Here is a 13,750-nt window from a genome sequence, read left to right on the forward strand (position 1 = left end):
GCAACATCCCTGAGGGAGGCCTCCTGCAGCCAGGGCCCGGACTTCTCCCCACAAGGCCCACTCCCTGCAAGAGCCCCGGAGGTGGAAGCTGCTCCCCAGCCAGGTGGACTTGCCCCGACCTCCGGATTGAGAGCCTCTGGACCCTTCTCCCAGGTAGGAAAGCGCAGCATGGCCCAGCGAACCACCGGTGTGAGGCGCCATAATGCGGTGCGCTTCAGCCGTGAGGCTGGAGCCGAGACCGCGGCCCTCACCCGGCTGGAGTTCAGCAGGTCCGTGCTGCAGAGGGGCCTGGGCTTTGCCCCTTCTGAGCTGAACTGCGTGGTTAAACTGCCTGGACCTAGAGACGTGTTTGAGGTGAGTTTTAAGAACCCTCAAGTGCTGGAGAGTTTTTGGAATCTATATAGAGAAAAAAAAGATAGTATGCCCCTGAGTGAATTTGTGGTCGATGCCCTGACTGACAGAGAGATTAAAATAGTAACTATCCAGTTTTATAATGAAGCAGTGGCAGAGTACGATGTAGAGGTATGGCTGAGGAGACACTGCGAGATCCTGTCTGAAAGCAGGAGAGTTAATGATGAGGACGGGGTCTGGACCGGTGCTCGGTGGTGGCAGGTGCGCCTGCAGGTGGAAGTGGCCGCCATCGGCGGAGTACGCCATCTGCCGAGCACCGTGGTACTAGGAGCAAATAGGGGGCTTGTCTTCTACCATGGCATGCCCAAATTATGCAGGAACTGCGGGGCCCTGGGTCATTTAGCCGCAGCCTGCACTGTTGTTAAGTGCAAGGTCTGCGGCGGAGAACATCTGACCAGGGCCTGCAAGCAGGAGAGGGCCTGCAACCAGTGCGGTGGGGGAGGGCATCTCTTCAGGAATTGTCCCTCCTCCTATGCAAACAGGGCGCGGGCCCTCGGGGGTGGTGGAGAGAGAGAGAATCAAGTGGAGGCTCCTCCAAAGGTGATACCCCAAGATGGGGGTAGAGAGGAAACAGTCCTCAGGAGTCTCATAGGCTCCCTCTCTGACTCTGGGTCAGAAGTGGAGGCAGAGGGGGAGTGGACAGTGGTAGCGGGGAAGAGGAGGAGAGCAGAAAAGAGGAGCATGGGTAGGGGGGGTATGATGAATAAAAGGATCCACTCTGCAGATTCTCCCCCCCCTGCCAGCTCCTCCCCCGCTGCAGAGACCTCTCCCTCTAATTTCTACACGCCCCACTCTGACTCCGGAGAGGAGAGTAGTGGGCCTTCTCCACTGCCCCGAGTGGGCAGCCTGGTGGACGAGAGGCCCCCTAGAAATAACATTCCTCCTGCCCCACAACTGAGACTCTCCCAGGGGAGGGGTCAGGTATGCCCTCCCGGCAGTAGTGGGAGAGCCGCAGGTCCTCAGGAGATGAGAGTCGGCGCCAGTGTCCTTTCCCAGAAAGACATCAGGGACGTGATGGTAAGGTCACTGGCGCTGGGGGAGGAGGCCTGCGGCGGCAGACAGCCGGGAAGGGAGAGACCACCCCCTCCCCCACCATTAGTTAAAAGAACAACTAGCGGGGTCTACACAGTTTTCTCCCCAGTTGTACATAAAGCCTCTGCCCTGCCATCTGTTCGTCGGGCCTCGGCCTCAAAGGAACCAGGGAGAACCTCCAGCACCACGGGCCCTGAGCCCAGTGGAGTTTCGCCAGCCTTACCGGGTGGCGGGAGCCGAGCCCCCCCCATAGTCTTCCTAGAGGATCAAGCGGTGAGGCAAATGATTGAAATGATGGGTGCTAGCGCTAAGCTAGGTGAGGGAGAAGAGAGGAGTGAGGAAGAGAAAGGTTTCTTTACATGATTGTTACGGAGCGGGTAATTGCCCTCACAGCCATTATGGCATTAACCATTATTTCAATAAATGTGAGGAGCATTGCTGAGGTGAAAAAGAGGACCGATGTTTTAAACTCTCTGGCTGGAATGAAGGCAGATATTATTTGTTTGCAGGAGTGCGGCATCCCGTTCCAAAAAGAATATAAAGATCTCCGGGACACTTGGACCCTAGGAGAATCTTTCTGGTCGGGGTCCAATGTGTCCCGAGCGGACAGGATTGCCGTACTCCTGAAAAACCCCTTCATAACAGCAAAAACATTTAAGGTTATAGAGGCGGGCAGACTGGCCAGCCTCGATTTTAAATACAAGGGGGCTGTATTGAGGCTGGTCAATGTCTATGCCCCCACCAGCCAGAGAGAGAGAGTCCTCTTTCTCCCTCAGCTACGCCCGCTCCTGATCGGCACCTTGCCAGTTATCATTTCAGGTGATTTCAACTGTGCTCTGAGGGATGTAGACCGGAGTAAGCCCCGCAATGATAGATCCAGCAGGGACCTCGCTGCGTTCGTGGAGGACTTTGAACTCTGCGACGCAGGTCGGGACCTGGTCCCCTTGTTCACCTGGGTGAGTTCTTCTGGCTCCTCCTTCTCCTTCCCTCAGTAAGCCACTGGAGAGGACCGCCATGTCTTCGGAGGCGGTCTTCTTTTCAGACCACAGGCTCCTGACGACAGAGGTGCTCATTCCGAGCACACGGGAGTCGGGGCCTGGGGTCTGGAAGCTCAACACCTCTCTGCTCGATGACCCTCGTGTGATTAAGACCTTTAGCAGACGCCTCGAGGAGTGGAGGACCCTGAAGGACCTTTTTGATTCTCCCATAGAGTGGTGGGAGATGATGAAGAAAAGAACCAAGGGCTACTTCATTCAGCTGGGGAAACGGAAAGCTCGCGAGAGGCGGGCGAGATATTCCCATCTAAACGCCCGCCTCCAGCGCCTGAGTCTTTTACAGCTCAGAGGCTTCGACCTAGCTGAGGAGGTGGCCCGGGTTAAACTGAGTCTCTCCGCCCTCTATCGGGAGGAGCAAGAGAAGATCAAGGTCCTTTCCAGGGTCCGCATCATGGAGGACGATGAGAAATGCAGCCGCTTCTTCTTCAAGAAAACGAAGGAGAGGCGGCCTGCAATGTCCTCCATGATCGACTCCTCGGGGCAAGAGGTGGAGGGCAGAGAGGCTGTTGAGACAGTGGTGTGGGATTTCTACAGGGAGTTGTACGATCAGAAGGTGGTGGATCAAAATCTGATCCACCACTTTCTGTCCCTGTTGGAGTCCCGCAATGAGGGGGACGAGGAGGAGGAGGAGGATCCAGAGATCACCACCACTGAACTCTCCCAGGTGATAAAGAGTCTTAACTCTGGAAGGACACCGGGTCCCGACGGGATCCCTGCTGAGTTCTATAAGATCTTTTGGGAGGTGCTTAAGGAAGATCTGGGCCAGGTCTTGGGGTCGATGTACAGAGAGGGCAGATTGGCCCCTTCGATGAAGAAGAGTATCATCTCCCTTCTTCACAAGAAGGGAGACCCAAAAGATCTGAGGAACTGGCGGCCAGTCAGCCTCCTGTGCACCGACTACAAGATACTGGCCAAAGCACTGACGCTCCGGCTGCAGCGGCCACTCCCTCAAGTCGTGGGTCCCGACCAGGTCTGTGGTGCCCGGGGGAGATCGGGGCCGACAACGCCATGCTGCTCAGGGATGTCGTGGCCTACTCGAACGAGAGAGGGCTTCCCCTGGTCCTAATCAGCTTGGACCAGGAGAAAGCCTTCGACAGAGTGGGCCACGAATACCTGCAGCTCGTCATGGAGAGGATGGGTCTCGCTCTTGGCCTGAGGAAGTGGGTCAAGATCATCTACAGCGGCCTAAGCAGCAGGGTCCTTGTGAACCGCCACCTGACCGAACCATTTCCGGTCAGGTTGGGGGTCCGGCAGGGATGTCCCCTGTCGGCCCTGCTGTACGTCCTCTGCTTGGAGCCGTTCATGCAGGCGATCCGCCGGGACGTCCGGGTGACAGGTTTCCATCTCCCGGGTTCCGGCGGAGAGCAACTGAAGGCCCTGGCCTATATGGACGACGTGGCCGTGGTCTGCACGGACGCTCCGTCCGTGGCCAGGGTCGAGGAACTGCTGGACGGCTTCTGCAGGGCGACGGGGGCCGCTGTGAACAAGGCCAAGAGCGAGGTCTACCTCTCCAGGGCATGGCCTGTCGGCCGGGCCCGCTGACCGTGTTCCCTGTGAAGCCGTTTATCAAGGTTCTGGGGATCACGATCGACGGGACCAACACGGGCACCCGGAGCTGGGAGGAGGCCATAGTGAAGGTCCAAAGGAAGATCCACGGCTGGAGCACAAGGACCTTGACGATGGCTGGTAAGGTGCTGGTCGTAAAGGCCATCCTCTTCCCGATACTCCTCTACGTAGGAATGATCTTCCCCCCAGACAAGGTCATCGCAAAACTAGTGACCCGAATTATATTTCGGTTTGTCTGGGGGAGCAAAATGGAGAGGCTGAAAAGAGTACAGATGGTGAAGGGTACCCTGGATGGAGGCAGGGGGGTCCCGGACGTTGTGCGGCTGATAAAGGCGCAGGGGCTGGCCTATGTGGTAAAGAACATCCAGGCTGCTGGCAAGAAAGTGAGTTTCATGAACCGCTTTTATTTTGCCAGCAGCCTGAGACCATTCGGCCTCTGCGCCATGGATAACACCAGGCCGCACTCGTGGGATCCCCCGCCGTTCTACAGGGCGCTCCGAGCCTTTGCGCTCGAAGTAGGCCTCCATAAAGTCGTGCTGGCCTCCTGGGATTATAAGACCATCTGTAGTCAGATGAGATCTACCCAGGAGACCAGCCGGATAGAAGATTTCCCTCCCGAAACCTGCCGGTTTATCTGGGCTAACGCTACGCACGTTTGCCTCACGAACACGCAGAAAGATGTCTCCTGGATGGCTGTGAGTCGGTGTCTCCCCACCCGAGTGTTCATGCACAGAAGGGGCATAGCTCCTTATGACACCTGCCCCTATAAGGGTTGCCTGGGGAAGGAGACGGAGGCTCACATCTTTAGTGAGTGCCCCTCCGCCCACAGGGTCTGGCTCCTGTTTTTTCCGTTCCTCCACAGGTTCGCCGTTCCTGCGCGGGCGACCGCCCAGCAGATCCTGTACGGTCCGGCCAGGGGAATTTCATCATCTACCCTGAGGTGCTGGTGGCGTGTCGTCTGCGCAGTGAAGCAGGCACTGTGGGAGGGACGGAACATCTGTTTGTTCAATAAGCAGGAGCTGGACCCGATCGTCATCGCGCGGAGGGGCATGGTGTTTGTAAGAGACTATGTCAATCTGGAGGTCCATCAGAGGGGCAAGGAGGAAGCCTACAAGAACTGGCGTATACAAGATCTGGGGGAGCTCAGGATCCCATGATGGGACCCACCTCCGGGGACGGTCAGTTCCCCCTGCTGGAGCCCGAGTCCAAGATCTTTTAAAGATTTTACGAATGATTGTTTTTAAAAAGATTTTAAAAAAGGAATCTTAATTGTTTTTAAAGATTTAGTTGTTTTTAAATCACATTGTTCAGGGTTTTTTTTGGTATAGTTTTGTTATATTTTGTTGTCAAATACATTGACCGTTTTGGGTTTAATTTAAAATGCATTGGACCTTTTTCGTTGGTTTTTTATTTTTACTTTTTAATTGTTTTTTTATTTTGTTCAATGCATTTTCAGTTATTTTCAATGTATTTGACCTTTTTGTTGGTGTGCAGTTTTTGCTTTTATCACGTTTGTTTTGTTGATTTGAGCACGTTTAATTTGAAGTTAATTGTTTTTTGTTCTTGTTAAAATCACGAAGATTTTAAAAATTTTAAGTGATTTTAAGGACTGATATTTTAATGATTTTTAATCACAAGTATTAAAAATTGAATTGTTTTTAATTAAGTAATGTAAAATACTTAACCCAATAAACAGTAGTAGTGGGAGAGCCGCAGGTCCTCAAGAGAGGAGAATCGGCGCCAGTGTCCTTTCCCATAAAGACCTAAGGGACGTAATGGTAAGGTCACTGGCGCTGGGGGAGGAGGCCTGCGGCGGCAGACAGCCCGGAAGGGAGAGACCACCCCCTCCCCCACCATTAGTTAAAAGAACAACTAGCGGGGTCTACACAGTTCTCTCCCCAGTTGTACACAAAGCCTCTGCCCTGCCATCTGCTCGTTGGGCCTCGGTCACAAAGGAACCAGGGAGAACCTCCAGCACCACGGGCCCTGAGCCCAGTGGAGTTTCGCCAGCCTTACCGGGTGGCGGGAGCCGAGCCCCCCCCATAGTCTTCCTAGAGGATCAAGCGGTGAGGCAAATGATTGAAATGATCGGTGCTAGCGCTATGCTAGGTGAGGGAGAAGAGAGGAGTGGGGAAGAGAAAGGTTTCTTTACATGATTGTTACGGAGCGGGTAATTGCCCTCACAGCCATTATGGCACTAATTATTATATCAATAAATGTGAGGAGCATTGCTGAGGTGAAAAAGAGGACCGATGTTTTAAACTCTCTGGCTGGAATGAAGGCGGATATTATCTGTTTGCAGGAGTGCGGCATCCCGTTCCAAAAGGAATATAAAGATCTCCAGGACACTTGGACCCTAGGAGAATCCTTCTGGTCGGGGTCCAATGTGTCCCGAGCGGACGGGATTGCCGTACTCCTGAAAAACCCCTTCATAGAGATAAAAGCATTTAAGGTTATAGAGGCGGGCAGACTGGCCAGCCTCGATTTTAAATACAAGGGGACTGAATTGAGGCTGGTCAATGTCTATGCCCCCACCAGCCAGAGAGAGAGAGTCCTCTTTCTCCCTCAGCTACGCCCGCTCCTGATCGGCACCTTACCAGTTATCATTTCAGGTGATTTCAACTGTGCTCTGAGGGATGTAGACCCGCAACGATAGATCCAGCAGGGACCTCGCTGCGTTCGTGGAGGACTTTGAACTCTGCGACGCAGGTCGGGACCTGGTCCCCTTGTTCACCTGGGTGAGTTCTTCTGGCTCCTCCTTCTCCAGGATAGATCTCGTCCTCCTCAGTAAGCCACTGGAGAGGACCGCCATGTCTTCAGAGGCAGTCTTCTTTTCAGACCACAGGCTCCTGACGACAGAGGTGCTCATCCCGAGCACACTGGAGTCGGGGCCTGGGGTCTGGAAGCTCAACACCTCCCTGCTCGATGACCCTCGTGTTATTAAGACTTTTAGCAGACGCCTCGAGGAGTGGAGGACCCTGAAGGACCTTTTTGATTCTCCCATAGAGTGGTGGGAGATGGTGAAGAAAAGGACCAAGGGCTACTTCATTCAGCTGGGGAAACGGAAAGCTCGTGAGAGGCGGGCGAGATATTCCCATCTAAACGCCCGCCTCCAGCGCCTGAGTCTTTTACAGCTCAGAGACTTCGACCTAGCTGAGGAGGTGGCTCGGGTCAAACTGAGTCTCTCCGCCCTCTATCGGGAGGAGCAAGAGAAGATCAAGGTCCTTTCCAGGGTCCGCATCATGGAGGACGATGAGAAATGCAGCCGCTTCTTCTTCAAGAAAACGAAGGAGAGGCGGCCTGCAATGTCCTCCATGATCGACTCCTCGGGGCAAGAGGTGGAGGGCAGAGAGGCTGTTGAGACAGTGGTGCGGGATTTCTACACGGAGTTGTATGATCAGAAGGTGGTGGATCAAAATCTGATCCATCACTTTCTGTCCCTGTTGGAGTCCCGCAATGAGGGGGACGAGGAGGAGGAGGAGGATCCAGAGATCACCACCACTGAACTCTCCCAGGTGATAAAGAGTCTTAACTCTGGAAGGACACCGGGTCCCAACGGGATCCCTGCTGAGTTCTATAAGATCTTTTGGGAGGTGCTTAAAGAAGATCTGGCCCAGGTCTCAATGTACAGAGAGGGTAGATTGGCCCCTTCTATGAAGAAGAGTATCCTCTCCCTTCTTCACAAGAAGGGAGACCAAAAAGATCTGAGGAACTGGCGGCCGGTCAGCCTCCTGTGCACCGACTACAAGATACTGGCCAAAGCACTGACGCTCCGGCTGCAGCGGCCACTCCCTCAAGTCATGGGTCCCGACCAGGTCTGTGGTGCCCGGGGGAGATCGGCGGCCTACTCGAACGAGAGAGGGCTTCCCCTGGTCCTAATCAGCTTGGACCAGGAGAAAGCCTTCGATAGAGTGGGCCACGAATACCTGCAGCTCGTTATGGAGAGGATGGGTCTCGCTCTTGGCCTGAGGAAGTGGGTTAAGATCATTTACAGCGGTCTAAGCAGCAGGGTCCTTGTGAACCGCCACCTGACTGAACCATTTCCGGTCAGGTCGGGGGTCCGGCAGGGTTGTCCCCTGTCGGCCCTGCTGTACGTCCTCTGTCTGGAGCCGTTCATGCAGGCGATCCACTGGGACGTCCGAGTGACAGGTTTCCATCTCCCGGGTTCCGGCGGAGAGCAACTGAAGGCCCTGGCCTATATGGACGACGTGGCCGTGGTTTGCACGGACGCTCCGTCCGTGGCCAGGGTCGAGGAACTGCTGGACGGCTTCTGCAGGGCGACGGGGGCTGCTGTCAACAAGGCCAAGAGCGAGGTCTACCTCTCCAGGGCATGGCCTGTCGGCCGGGGCCCGCCAACCGTGTTCCCTGTGAAGCCGTTTATCAAGGTTCTGGGGATCACGATCGACGGGACCAACACGGGCACCCGGAGCTGGGAGGAGGCCATATCTAAGGTCCAAAAGAAGATCCACGGCTGGAGCACAAGGACCTTGACGATGGCTGGTAAGGTGCTGGTCATAAAGGCCATCCTCTTCCCGATACTCCTCTACGTAGGAATGATTTTCCCCCCAGACAAGGTCATCGCAAAACTAGTGACCCGAATTATATTTCGGTTTGTCTGGGGGAGCAAAATGGAGAGGCTGAAAAGAGTGCAGATGGTGAAGGGTACCCTGGATAGAGGCAGGGGGGTCCCGGACGTTGTGCGGCTGATAAAGGCGCAGGGGCTGGCCTATGTGGTCAAGAACATCCAGGCTGCTGGCAAGAAAGTGAGTTTCATGAACCGCTTTTATTTTGCCAGCAGCCTGAGACCATTCGGCCTCTGCGCCATGGATAACACCAGGCCGCACTCGTGGGATCCCCCGCCGTTCTACAGGGCGCTCCGAGCCTTTGCGCTCGAAGTAGGCCTCCATAAAGTCGTGCTGGCCTCCTGGGATTATAACACCATCTGTAGCCAGATGAGATCTACCCAGGAGACCAGCCGGATAGAAGATTTCCCTCCCGAAACCTGCCGGTTTATCTGGGCTAACGCTACGCACGTTTGCCTCACGAATATGCAGAAAGATGTCTCCTGGATGGCTGTGAGTCGGTGTCTCCCCACCCGAGTGTTCATGCACAGAAGGGGCATAGCTCCTTATGACACCTGCCCCTATAAGGGTTGCCTGGGGAAGGAGACGGAGGCTCACATCTTTAGTGAGTGCCCCTCCGCCCACAGGGTCTGGCTCCTGTTTTCTCCGTTCCTCCACAGGTTTGCCGTTCCTGCGCGGGCGACCGCCCAGCAGATCTTGTACGGTCCTGAAAGGGGATTAACATCTTCTACCCTGAGGTGCTGGTGGTGTGTCGTCTGCGCAGTGAAGCAGGCCCTGTGGGAGGGACGGAATATCTGTCTATTCAATAAGCAGGAGCTGGACCCGATTGTCATTGCGCGGAGGGGCATGGTGCTCGTGAGGGACTACGTCAATCTGGAGGTCCATCAGAGGGGCAAGGAGGAAGCCTTCAAGAACTGGTACATACAAGATCTGGGGGAGCTCAGGATCCCATGATGGGACCCACCTCCGGGGACGGTCAGTTCCCCCTGCTGGAGCCCGAGTCCAAGATCTTTTAACCATTTTATGAATGATTGCTTTTAAAATGATTTTTAAGAATGAATTTTTAACTGTTTTTAAAGATTTAGTTGGTTTTAAAACACAAATTGTTTAGGGTTTTTTTTGGTTTAGTTTTGTTATATTTTTTTGTCAAATACATTGTCCGTTTTGGATTTAATTTTAAATGCATTAGACCTTTTTTGTTTGTTTTTTATTTTTACCTTTTTAATTGTTTTTTTATTTTGTCCAATGCATTTTCAGTTATTTTCAATGTATTTGACTTTTATGTTGGTTAGCAGTTTTGCTTTAATCACGTTTGTTTTGTTGTTTTGTGCACTTGTTTATTTAAATTTAAGTTTTTTTTTTCCGGTTTTGTTAAATCACAAAGATTTTAAAAAATTTAAGTGATTTTAAGAATTGATTTTAAAAAAAAGTTTTTAATCATAAGTATTAAAAATTTGAATTGTTTTTATATGTAATGTAAAATACTATAAACAATAAAACAGTATCTTGTCCTGGATGTTAACAAGATGGCCTGCGGAGCTCCACCAGAGATAGTAGAGACGTGCATGGCCCAGATACAGCTCCCCACCCACGAATAGGACACTCAAGTGGGGGAGCAGCACCAGGGGCACTCGCAGCAACCTGGCTACGACACCGAGGCCCTGCCAGCAGAGGCCTCCCCCGAGCCAATGGGACCTGCAGAGAGAGAGAATGACAGCAACCAAGAGTGGTGCGACAACGTCACCGAAGCGATGCCGGAAGACGGAGAGTGGAACTGCGGCCATCTTGTTGGGGATGTAATCTAGACGGCCCAGATGCGTGGCCCAGATACAGCTCCCCATCCATGAAGAGGACACTCAAGAGTGGGAGCAGCGCCAGGGGCACTCGCAGCAACCCGGCTACGACGACAAGACTTCGACAGAAGATGCCAAAGTGCTGGGAGCAGACTGGTGGTGGCCGACTAAAAGCACCATTCCAGAGGCAGAGGGTTGAGGCTCGTGCACGGGGTTTGCCCGAGTGTAAGAAGAGTGGCGTCCCAGAGGGGGGCCCACTCCAGCGGCAGACTCTATGTGCCCAAAAGAGGGGCACAATGAGTGGGCAGATAGGTGGCGGCCGACTAACAGCACCACCCTGTTATCCGAGCGGCATCGGAAGCAGCGGCATCGGAAGCAGCAGGGTGCCAATTTGCTGACCCCAAAGATATGGAGAGAAGCAGGAGTCAGACGCTGTGCAGTGGTGCGCGTGTGTGGGCCCAGGCCAGCCCATGACGGGAGAATCATCCAGCTAAGGTCCATGAGTGGGCTTTAAGGGGTCTGCTGGTGCTGGAGCTACTACAGAGATGCCTTACCAGCTAAAGGCAGGCCGAAAGAGTACATCTACATCATCAGAACTGAGATCGGAGCTGGGTTTGCCAGCCTCAACCTGGAGATTTGTGCCGGGGTTACTGCCCGCAATAGCCTGGATCCTGGAGGGGGGCGCGCCAGGGGTGACAATGACCAGGCCCGGAAGCGGGGTGTAAGTACAGCCACCTTTAGTGGATGCTTTACTAGACTCTGCCCCCTTGTCCGCTTCTCCGGGCCCCCGGTGCAGCCACCAAATGGAGAGTTACCAGATCGAAACTTTGATGTGCCTTTCCTCGGGGGAGAGGAACTGAGGGGGGACAGTGTAGCGATCTGGGATTGGTGGGGGCAGGGTGCATGTTCATGAGTGTGTGTGTTTGGGGGTCTGTCTGTGTGTTGGGTGGTGGGGTGGTTAATGGAGTGAGTGTGTGCTTGGATATGCAAGTGTGTGGTGCGTGTTAGTTAGGGTAGCGGTATAGTTCCAGGGTTAAGGGTTGGCCTCGCACGGGAACACGGGAGGGGCATAAGAGTGTGTGGAGAGCATGAGAGAGTCGTAGTTATATTTGCAGTAGTGAGACAGAGGGTCGCTCCAGCCTGAAGACTGTGTTCAATAAAGTTCCTGTTCGTGGTTAACCCTGCATCCTCTCCATCATTCCTGCTGTTGGTGGTGAACTCCAATGACGATATGGCAGACAAAAAGCCTGTATCGTTACAATATCATGTGCTGTAAGTGTGTGTGTATGTAATACACATTTTCAGATTATACATCTCAATAGGCTATTGATAACTAATCCATATGATTTATGATTGTGATTTAATGTAGATGTCCTAAATGTGCTTCACTTTCGGGTGAATTGTATAACAGCACTATAAGACTTGCAGAACTGATGATAGACATTTGCATTTGAAAAGGGAAATATATTAATTTGATTCCCCATTGAACCAGCACATTTTTTAATTATTTTTAAATTATTTTAATTATTAGAAAGCTTTCACTGCAAAGGGTTAAGATTACTTTCAAAGAAAATATAGAACCGAAAAACTGCCTATATATATATATCAATATTAATAAGTTGTGATTGTAAATACATCGCATACACTTGTACGCAGACCTAATGTAATGCGTCACTGGTTTGTTTGAGCAGATTTGTTTAATTCCCGGCAGGCACTTCGTTTAGGCTTCCATTTCACATGCATATGTGAACGCTCTTAGGCCTCCTAAAACCACAAATGTGAACAGGGTTTCTAAAAAAAGTAGGACTAAATCTGAGGTGGCCCAGGGCCGGCCTAATAAGTGTGAATGGGGTCTACGTGATCCTAGGGTTCTATCCAGTCCGTTTTTAAATGTTCCCAAACTTTCAGCTTCAACCACATCACTTGGGAGTTTGTTCCAGATTTTAACATCTTTCTGTGTGAATGCCTTGAAGCCCAATTTCCATTTGTGTCCCCGGGTCCATGTCCCCCCACATCATTCTGCAAACCTGACACTGTAGCGGCCACATGCTTCAAAATCTTGCAAGTTTTTTCATCTCTTTCTTTTGTCCCCTAGTCAACTGCTTGACTTTTGATCAAGAAACAGTGCAGTTGACAAGATTAACTTCAATTAAGGCAAAGTTAAAACAAAGTGAGGAATGTTAAGAGTGAGGAATGTCTGAAACTAGGAACACAACAAGATGGCTGCCCCTCACCTGTCCTGTGTCTTTCAGGAAAAAGTAGTATACATGTGCAGATGGGTGACAAATTAAAGGAAAACCCAACATAAAGTGTCTCAAGTAAGGTGTTGGGCACCACGGGCCGCCAGAACAGCTTCCAGACTCTTGGTACAGATTCTATGAGTCTCTGGACTCTACTGGAGGGATGGACACCATTCTTCCAAAAGATATTCCCTCGTTTGGTGTTTTGATGATGGTGGTGGAGAGCGCTGTCTAACACATCAGTCCAAAATCTCCCATAGGTGTTCAATTGGGTTGAGATCTGGTGACTGCAAAGGCCATAGCATATGATTCACATCATTATCATACTCATCACACCATTCAGTGACTCCTCGTGCCCTGTGGATGAGGGCATTGTCATCCTGGAAGAGACCACTCTCATCAGGATAGAAATGTTTCACCATAGGATAAAGGTGATCACTCAGAATAACTTCGTAATGATTTGCAGTGACCCTTCCCTCTAAGGGGACAAGTGGACCCAAACCATGCTAGGAAAATTCCCCCCACAGCATAACAGAGCCTCCGAACCCCTTCACTATAGGGGTCAAGCAGTCAGGCCTGTACTGTTCTCTTGGTGTCGCCACACATGCACTTGGCCACTTGTCGAGAATATGGTGAAGGATGACTCATCTGACCATATGACCTTAGTGTGGTCCATGTAGCACCTGAGCTGACCCTCTTCATCCAAATAGAAGGGAGGAGGATGGAAGGCCATTAACTCTACAGGCCTGTTAACATGGAAAGGAGATATCCCCTTAAATCTGGACTCACCCACATTAAAACATACACATGAGGGGTGTATGGACAGGGCATGCAACTCGCTCACGAGTTTGACAGATGTAATTGCCAGGAGAAACACAGTCTTCAATATTACTAACTTGAGGTCAGCTGATTGGAGTGGCTCGAAGGCACCAAGCATGTGCGGGGAAACTGCAAAGCCAAGAAATGAGACTCAGGTAGTTCACCATTGATCAGGGCATGACACACGAAGACAACCTTGAGCATGGACAGAGACTTGCCCTCATCCAAAAGCTCCTGCAGGAATTGCAGGA

General features: G+C 52.1%; 1 protein-coding gene across 3 annotated transcripts in view; it reads right to left on the reverse strand.

The window, feature by feature from the left end:
* The window catches only part of LOC136764656 (uncharacterized), a 65,846-nt gene that overhangs the window by 41,565 nt on the left and 10,531 nt on the right, over positions 1 to 13,750 (reverse strand). The window lies entirely within an intron of this gene.

Source organism: Amia ocellicauda, chromosome 12 (genome assembly GCF_036373705.1).
Source record: "Amia ocellicauda isolate fAmiCal2 chromosome 12, fAmiCal2.hap1, whole genome shotgun sequence".
Classification (NCBI taxonomy): Eukaryota; Metazoa; Chordata; class Actinopteri; order Amiiformes; family Amiidae; genus Amia; species Amia ocellicauda.